General features: G+C 44.8%; 1 long non-coding RNA gene across 1 annotated transcript in view; it reads left to right on the top strand.

Annotated features, from left to right (window-relative positions):
* Positions 1-8,041, top strand: part of LOC109323330 — a 15,244-nt gene extending 7,203 nt beyond the window's left edge. Inside the window, exon 3 of the long non-coding RNA XR_002104617.1 lies at positions 7,813-8,041. This is a non-coding gene — a long non-coding RNA (uncharacterized LOC109323330). The remainder of the gene's footprint in view (positions 1-7,812) is intronic.
* Positions 8,042-8,516: the final 475 nt, after the last annotated feature.

Raw genomic sequence — 8,516 nt, 5'->3', positions numbered from 1 at the left:
TCTTAATATGCCTTGTTGTTATCTATGTAGTAAAGGAGGCAGGATTGAGCAGCCCTAGCCGTCACCCTATATCCCCGTTCCCCACAATTGCTTCCCCAGAAGCAAATTTGTATGTTGACATGATGGAAAGAATTACAGGTACTTTCAATCTCACCAACTGCTAGGCCTGTGGGGGACTCCAAGAGGTCAAAAGACAGTGGCCTTAGAGGGCTTTTCCTTTGGCCCCAAAGTGGTTGGTAAGTAGTAAGGCGGATGTTAAAAGTACTAGTTAAGAATGGGAAGCAGAAAGCATCTTGCGGGGGGAATATTGTTAGAATTACACAGCTTGCATCTTGCTCTTGATAAGAAAAGAATGCTGCCCAAGGTTTCTCCCTCTCCTCCTTAGTCTTTCTCATGCTGATTACAGAAACTGGAATTTAACTGCATAGCCTTGGCGAACGAACTGTTGATGAACCCTTGTGGCATTGAGCATGCTTAATTAGCTGTTGCATATTTACCTGTCCGCCCTCCCTACTCAAATGACTAATTATACTATACATGTGATGTATGTGATAATGTAGTTACATGTATGTTTGTATGAAACGGAAGTAAACTGCAAGAACTTCTGTGTCTGTGCACGCGCCCAGGAGATCTGAAAAAATAAATGCCATTTGCAAACACAATCAGGGGTCAGAGTTAATTTGAGCATCTAGCTCTGCTCTGACCTTTGCTTGCAAGCAAATAGACCCTTAAGTGCCAACTGATGTCTGTGATCTCTGTGCGCCTCCAGGAAATGAACCGCTGTTTGTGCAACGCTGGGAGGCCCCCAGGATCCCAGGTAAAACTGCTGAGGCCAGCCCAGGTGCTAGACCCGGCCTTCCCTATCCCACCCAGAGTAATTTACCATGCACCAGAGTGCACATGCAGGGGTGTTTCTTCGGGGACAGCTATATGCTGCTGCTGCTATTTGTTTCTTGTTTGGATGTACCCCATGTGCATGAGAAGGGATCATGGGGGGGAAGGAACTTTTGTCTCTGAGTTGGAAAATTTCTTACCATGAATTCCTGAATTAAACACAAACCTGTTGTAATTTCTTCTTTTGCATCAGTATTTTCTTTTTTCAATAAAAAAAAAAAAAATAAGAGGCAGAGAAATCACCAAACTGAAATCATACAAAACATATATGTATAAGAGAACCCCTATATACTTTCTATTCTTCTTCCTTTATTATTACTTTACTGAGTGCTTTAGCTAGAGTCTTCATTTTTTTCATTTAAAGGCTTATTTGGCATGTAGCTGATAGCAGGTCAGAACATTCAACATCTTGTTGAATCTTTAATTAGATTAATAAAAGTCAGTGAAATAAAATATCAAGTTCTGAAAACAAAATTGACTATTGAAGTAGCTTTTAGCCTGGCAAGAAGATCATATGATTTTGAACTTAATGTATTTCCCATAGATAGTATTTAATGTTTTCAATGTGTGTTACTGAAAACAAAAACCCTTTTAGCTGGGCCCTAATAATTTGAAATTTAGAGATGCTAAATCTCCTTCAGATAAAAATAGAGTTGGTGTCATGTATTTCCCAAATTCTAAATACAGAAAACTTTAAATTTCTATACACTGAATTTGCTGTATTTAGCTATTATTGACAGTGGAGTACCTAAGTAATGAAAAGGTCTTATTAAAATATTTGCAACACAGGCAAAAGAGAGACATGTACTGGCTTTCTCCCCAATTTCCAAGCCAAACAGTTTGGAATATGTTCATATGCTTCTAGATTCTTAAGCTAATCTCCTGAATATCAAGAGGCTCTCCCACCACTATCCACAGCAAGATGTGTATGATAGAATACTGGCAGGCAATCATCTCCATGATATAGGACATATTCTCTTAGGCTTTGAAAAAGTGACTTCTTCCATCTCAAAACCTACATCTCCCAAAACTCTAAAGACAAATAAACCAGACTTAACACTGAAGCTACTAGAGAAACAGGAAAATAGTTTGCTAACGTGACTTTAAAATGCCTATAATAGAGGCACATGACAGCTGTGTATTAGGAAAAAAAAAATTCACTAATTCACTCATTCAAAAATCAAAATTCACTAATTCGTTTATACCTTAATCTAATACCTATAAACTATTGTCCTGAAGAGAATGGGGGCTCTTTGCTATAGAGAATGAGTTACTGCGAGACTCCTTATTAACCTTGCAAAGGGCTGGCAAGGAATTTTGATGCCTCCACACAGTGATCACCACTTTTACTGACTACAATAAGTGCTCTTCACTGCCCTTGTTGGTACTGTAAGTATAGCCTGGATGTTTACATGTGTAAATAAATTGCTTCTAGAACAAATGTACATATACAATGTTGAACTGTACGTGCCTTTCAGGCTGAGTGCACATAAACTGTTGTCTCATCTCTCAAGCACATTTTTCTCCAGTTTACCAGGAAACTGTTTACGAGGAAAGTGTGTGGCCAAAAACTATTAATACAATGCTTTTTCAACATTGGTATGCTGTTTGCTGTTGAAAAAGATTTTCCCTTTTAGGTGTGTATCACATCAAGGTCCCAGGGGTGGCTGTGACCCTCTGGTGGCTTTTTGACCATGTCTTGCACTGCCCCTAGGGTGCTCTCCCTATCTTTCCCATCATGCTTTGATGGTTAATAAATAAAGAAGGAACACCCCCCCCCAGACACTTGCTAGGCCTCCATAAACCTATGCCCCATGCTCCTGGCTGGGCCTCTGTGCTCTCAGGCCCCTAGCTGGGCCTTTATAAATCTACAGTGCCTGTGGCAGGGCACACAAAGCCTTATGAGCCAATTGGATGACTCTGTAACCTCTCCTTTACCATGACCCATGCCTCATGGGTATTATCAAAATACTCCCTTTGTTGGAGTCTTGGTCTCCTTGGCCTTTTCAGTCTACTCAAGTCTGTCAGTCTAGGCCCACTCGGTAGGACCTGGCTTCAAGGGACTAGTTTCTTTTGTCCTTTATAGGCACCGAGCCCCCAGCTCCTGTATGCTGGGCCCCTGCCTCTTTGTGTCTAAGCCCCTCTTGGGCACTGGGCCCCTGGCCCTGGCAGGGTTCAAGGCAGTCAACTGCCCCTATAGGCAATAGTGAGGCCTGTACCTCCCCGATAGCATCATCCATAAACCACAGGTTTTCCCCAACATAAATATAAACCCCTGGGTTATAACAGAAATATCAACATATAGTAGCCTTCTGCCCCTTTACAAGTATAGGCCCTTACTAACCTAGCTTCCTGGGCAGGATTTATTTATTTATTTTTTTTACTACATTTAAAATAACCACAAATCATACATCTGCATAAACATTAGCTGTGCATATTTTCTTTTTGATAATAGATATCAACCCCTCTATACAATGGCATATTCTTATTTACCCTCTTTCTACATAAGTCATGTGTACCTACACCTTAAAGAAAACATTTGAAACTCTATTTACAACTAAAATATATTGAGCCGTCCACATCAGATTCCCCCTCTAGTACAATCCAGAGCTCCAAATATTTCACACAAACATATTTAATCTGTTCCTTATCACGCCATACTAGATACTCAACTTTTACATCAGTATATCTACATTTCCTTTTTATCCCTTTTCTCTCTCAATTTTTCTACATTCATCCCTTTCCTCTAATATCACCAGGTTCAAAAAACAAATTGTAACATATTTGTGCCCATACATTGGTTGCTGTAACAGAGGGGCTTTCCCAGGTCTGGTTAGAAGTTGGCCCACCCACCTGTTTCTGGGCAAACTGCCTGCCTTTCTCATCTGCCATGCCTTGATGATACATAATTATGATGTTAATTAGGTGGGAAGCTACCCATTTTTGTACCCCAATGCCAGAGGGTGCTATCTGCAGCTCTGAACTTCCCTTACACAGCAGCCCATGCCTCACAGATGGCATTTAAGCTCTTAACATCTCTGGCCTTACACTGGGCCCCATAACACTCTGGTCTGGACCCCAACTAGATCCCTCCTAATGAAGCCTCCTACTCTGCCCTTGTTCTGAGCTGCCTGCCCTCCCTGCACTGTTCCCCATCTTGTGTGTGGCTCCCCCAGGACCTTTGGCCACATAGGCCCTGGCTTTGCCTCCAAGGCCAGTTGGAACCCCAGGCCCTCAGCTTTGGCCATCCCTTGCTGTGGTTCCCTGGACCTTTTGACCATTCTGGTCCTGGCCCCAGCATTGACCTATCTAGGATGCCTCAAGTCAGGCTTCTGAGCAACTAGCCTACACTCTTAAATAGGTTCACCTTCTCAGGTCCTACTACCGTGTTACTCACCTGGTTGTGGGAGCTGGGGTTATTAAGATGCCCTGATTCACTTTTAACTGGGGTGGTAACTGGCCTGGCATTTCTTGGTGGGTCCCATGCCACCCAGGGCCCCATTAGCCCACCCATCCCAGGTCAGGTGCAGTTTTATTTCATGTCCAGGACCAGGAGACTCCTCCATCCCCATAGCCCTAGCCTGTAAACCTCCAAGCTGTTCCTGAGCCTCAGCTCCACCGGCTGATGTCTCTTATGGCTGCTGCCTGCTCCAGCCCTCAAAGTGGCAAGCACCAACAGTACCCTGCCACAGTTGCCTTCCCCCCACCAGTGCTTGCACTCCCTTCCTTTGTATAGAACCATAGTTCTGAGTAAGTAACTATGGTTGCTTACTCAGACTTTCCTTCAAAGACAAACATAACCCCTTCATAGCAAGTAGACACCACACTTTCCAAATCATGTTTTTAATGCACATTAACATCACGTTCACGTCTTATTTCCTTTTCCCTTCTTCTACCAATTCATACATTACATTTTCAAAACTAATATCCTCAGATGCAATAGTCAAAGCCATAATGTAGGTTACAACAGTAGATCCACCCCTCATTTATGCTTCCACTCATAGCAGAACATGCAGGAAAGGATATGCCTCTCTTCTTTCCTGTCATGTTTGCTAACATCTTTATTGCTCTTGGGCTCAAAAAGTCCTCCTCTCTCTCTCCCCTTTCCCCACTCCTAGCTCTCAATGTTTCCTCCCTCCTTTCCTCTCCCTCTTCTTCCTTGCTCTCCATCATCTACTCCCTTTTCTTCCACCCCCTAGTCAGGTGTGTTTTTTCTCCTTTTCCCTGACAAAACCTCTTTCACTTTCTCTTTGCTTGTTTCATCTCCACCATCCTGGGGATTTCTCTCCCTCCCCCTTCCCAGTTTGCATACCTTCCCCTCCCTGCCCCACTGATGTTGTGTCTGTCACCACCCCTCTCTCTCTCCACCCATCCTTTAAATTGATCATTCATTCCCTCCTCCTGTGCTGGTGCAGCTTTCTCCTCTCCCCACCCCCATAGTATTGCATTAGCTTCTTCAATTACATCTCCTCCTCCCTCCCCCTGCAGAGTTTCCTACACTGTGTAAACTTCAATTCCTATGTCTTCCTCATCATCCTCACGTCTCACTTCTGAACACCCATATTCTGAATCTCTTCACTTGGCCAGATTTGCATATGAAAATCAGGCACTTTCTTTGTCGATGCACCCTTTTCCCCTTCAGACAGTACAACTCAATTCCGCCTTGCAGTTTGTCACCCTGTGCCTTCTCCCCCCACATCAGTAACACACTGTGTATTTGCAAAAGGCAGCTAAGTGCCCTCCCTCCCCACAATTTGAGTCTCTGAAATATGTAATGTATCCTCTATGGGACCCCACTTGAATCAGAGAGGGTAAGTGCTTTACAACCCCCCTGCCCTCCCACCCCTGAGTTTCCCTCCCCCTTTACCATCACCAGTGTGGCTGTCCATGCTCCCATACCGATTTGATATTTATCCAAGACCCTCTCCAGATATAATACTCTGTGTAAATCTTTCTAACCATCTTTCTGTGTCCTGTTCCAACCTATCAGAGAACATTTGCAGAAACCTTCTGTGTTGCTTTCTCCCCTGCCTCAAACAACAATCCCCTCATCTCTTCTCAGCCCACAATTTCTGCATACCTTTCCACAAATTTGCTTCTGCCCAGTGTTGTGGCTCCTTGAAAACCCTCTTCCTTCAGAATGACTTTCACAATTTTATGCTTCAGTGGGAGTCACTACCTTTCTAGAGGGTGTAGTTTCGCTGGGCATTCCTCCAGCCATTGTCTTCTTCCAGAGCCCTCCTTGGCCCAGCTCATTTCTTCTCTCTTTGCCTGCCACTACTCCTTTCTTCCTGCAGGATCCTCTCCATTGATTCCCCCCCCCAACCTCCTCAGTGGCCAGCTGTCCTGCCTTCTGCTTCCCTCCAACAATCTTCCATTCTCCCTCCATCCCTTCCTCCTACAGTTCCTGTTCCAATTTCTCACCATCAGCTCCTTCTCTTCTATTTGCTGCTTCTTCTCTCTTATTCTGCTTCTTGGCTTAGGTTCTGGAGTCTCTTTGGAAGTGGCAGCCACCACTATTCTGGACCATCTGTGCTGCTCTGCCTCCTCCAGCCTCCCACAGCCCTGACTGAGCAACAGCCAGACTTGAGCCCAGCCATCACTTGATTGGAGCCAACAAGAGGCCAAGAAATGATTCCCCCCCCAGCAGGAGCTCCTTCTCTGATGGCAGCCAGGGACAGACTGCCCCTGCTAGCCCCATCCCTGGGCTTAAATACTCCCCTGGTGTTGCCTGCACCCAGTCATCAGACCAGCTTCAGGTGTTCGCCAATGACCTCATTAGTCAGTTGCCCTAGCAACCTGCAGCTGCGGCACCCTGCCTGCCTGCAGAGCTCTCTTGCTAGGCTGCTTCCCTTTGCAAGTAACAGAGAGCCTGGGACTCTCTGTTACAAGGTGGGATAGAAAAGCACTTGTTTATTTTTAGAATTAAGTTATGGTATTTGGGTGGGGGGGGGAAGTGTATCAGCCTCGAGTCTGCACTTTTTCAGGCTGAAAAGTCCCATAGCTCTCAGCCTGTCATCGTAACGTCTGTTTTCCTGACCTCTGATCATGTGTGCAGCTCTTTTCTGGATTCTCTCAAACTTCTCCACATCCTTTTTGAATTGTAGAGCCCCAAACTGGATGCAGTATTCCAGCTGCAGCCTCACTGAGGCCAAATAAAATGGGAGAATGACGTTCTGGGATTTGCTTGAGAAGCATCTATGGATGAAGCCCACATTTTGCTCATTTTATTAGCTGCAGCATCACACTGAAGGCTCATGTTTATCTTGTGGTCAGTCAGGACCCCTAAGTCCCTTTCATCCATAGTGCTAGTCAGAGTAGCACTGCTGAGCTTATAAGGATGCTGCAGGTTTTTCCTCCCAAGGTGGAGAACCTTGCATTTTTCAGTGTTAAACACCATCAGGTTCTCATCTGTCCACTTCCTGAGTTTGTCAGGGGTCAGCCTGGAATGCCCTCCTGTCCTCAGGTGTGGATGCTTTACACCAAAGTTTGGTATAATCGGTGAACTTGGCCAGTCTACTTCTGACTCCAATGTCCACATCATTAATGAAGATGTTGAACAATATAGGCCCAAGGACAGAGCCTTGAGGGACCCCACTGGTCACAGGGCACCATGATGATTAACTTCCATCAGTTACCGCCTTCTGGGTCCGACCGTAGAGCCAATTCCTCAGCCAGTGGATCATGGTGGACTCGAGGCTGCAGTTGGCCAGTTTTTTGCCAGGAGGTGATCATGGGATACAAGATAGAAGGCTTTTTTGAAGTCAAGATATACAACATCAATCTCCTCTCCCTTGTTGAGGTGATAGGTCACCTGGTTGTAAAAGGAAATAAGTTTGGTCAAGCAAGATCTACCCACAACAATATCACCTCTATCCCAAAAAAACCTTGTCTGCCTATGTCCTTAGACCAAAACAGAAACCCTTAGAACCCCTCTTGGCTGAACATGGAAATCCAGGAGAGCCTAGGGGCAAAAAAAGAGGCATACAGACTGTGGAAGCAGGGGGTAGCTACCAAGGAGAAATATACCTACTTGGGTAACACTTGCAGGGAGTCAGTTAGAAAGGCTAAAGCTACAATGGAACTCAAGCTGGCTATGAAAATTAAAGACAACAAAAAGTCCTTCTACAGGTATATAGGGAGCAAAAAGAAGGCTCAGGGTAACACAGGACCCTATGGGACAGACTAGTGAAATTGGTGACAGATAGAATGGATAAAGCTGAGCTCTTAAATGAGTTTTTTGCTTCTGTATTCCTCAACATGGATCAGCACAAATCTCCCAATAGGATTATAGATGAGCACAGGATGGAAGCCAGCCTAACTTAGTGAAGGGACACTTGGAGGGTCTAGATGTGCTTAAGTCAGCGGGCCCGGATGATCTTCATCCAAGGGTGCTGAAGGAATTGGCCAGTGTCATAGCAGAACCACTGGCACAGTTGTTTGAGCACTCGTCATGCCAGAGGATTAGAAAAGGGCCAATGTGATCCCTGTTTTCAAGAAGGGGAGGAAGGAGGATCTGGGTAACTATAGGCCAGTTAGCCTCATGTCTATCCTTGGGAAAACCTTTGAAAAAAATATTAAGGATCATATTTCTGAGAGTCCAGTAGGAAAAATAATGTTTC

This window comes from Crocodylus porosus, unplaced genomic scaffold (assembly GCF_001723895.1).
Source record: "Crocodylus porosus isolate Cpor-Errol unplaced genomic scaffold, CroPor_comp1, whole genome shotgun sequence".
In the NCBI taxonomy this organism is placed as follows: domain Eukaryota; kingdom Metazoa; phylum Chordata; order Crocodylia; family Crocodylidae; genus Crocodylus; species Crocodylus porosus.
Note: the sequence above shows the minus strand (reverse complement) of the source record. Positions and strands in the feature narration are given on the sequence as shown.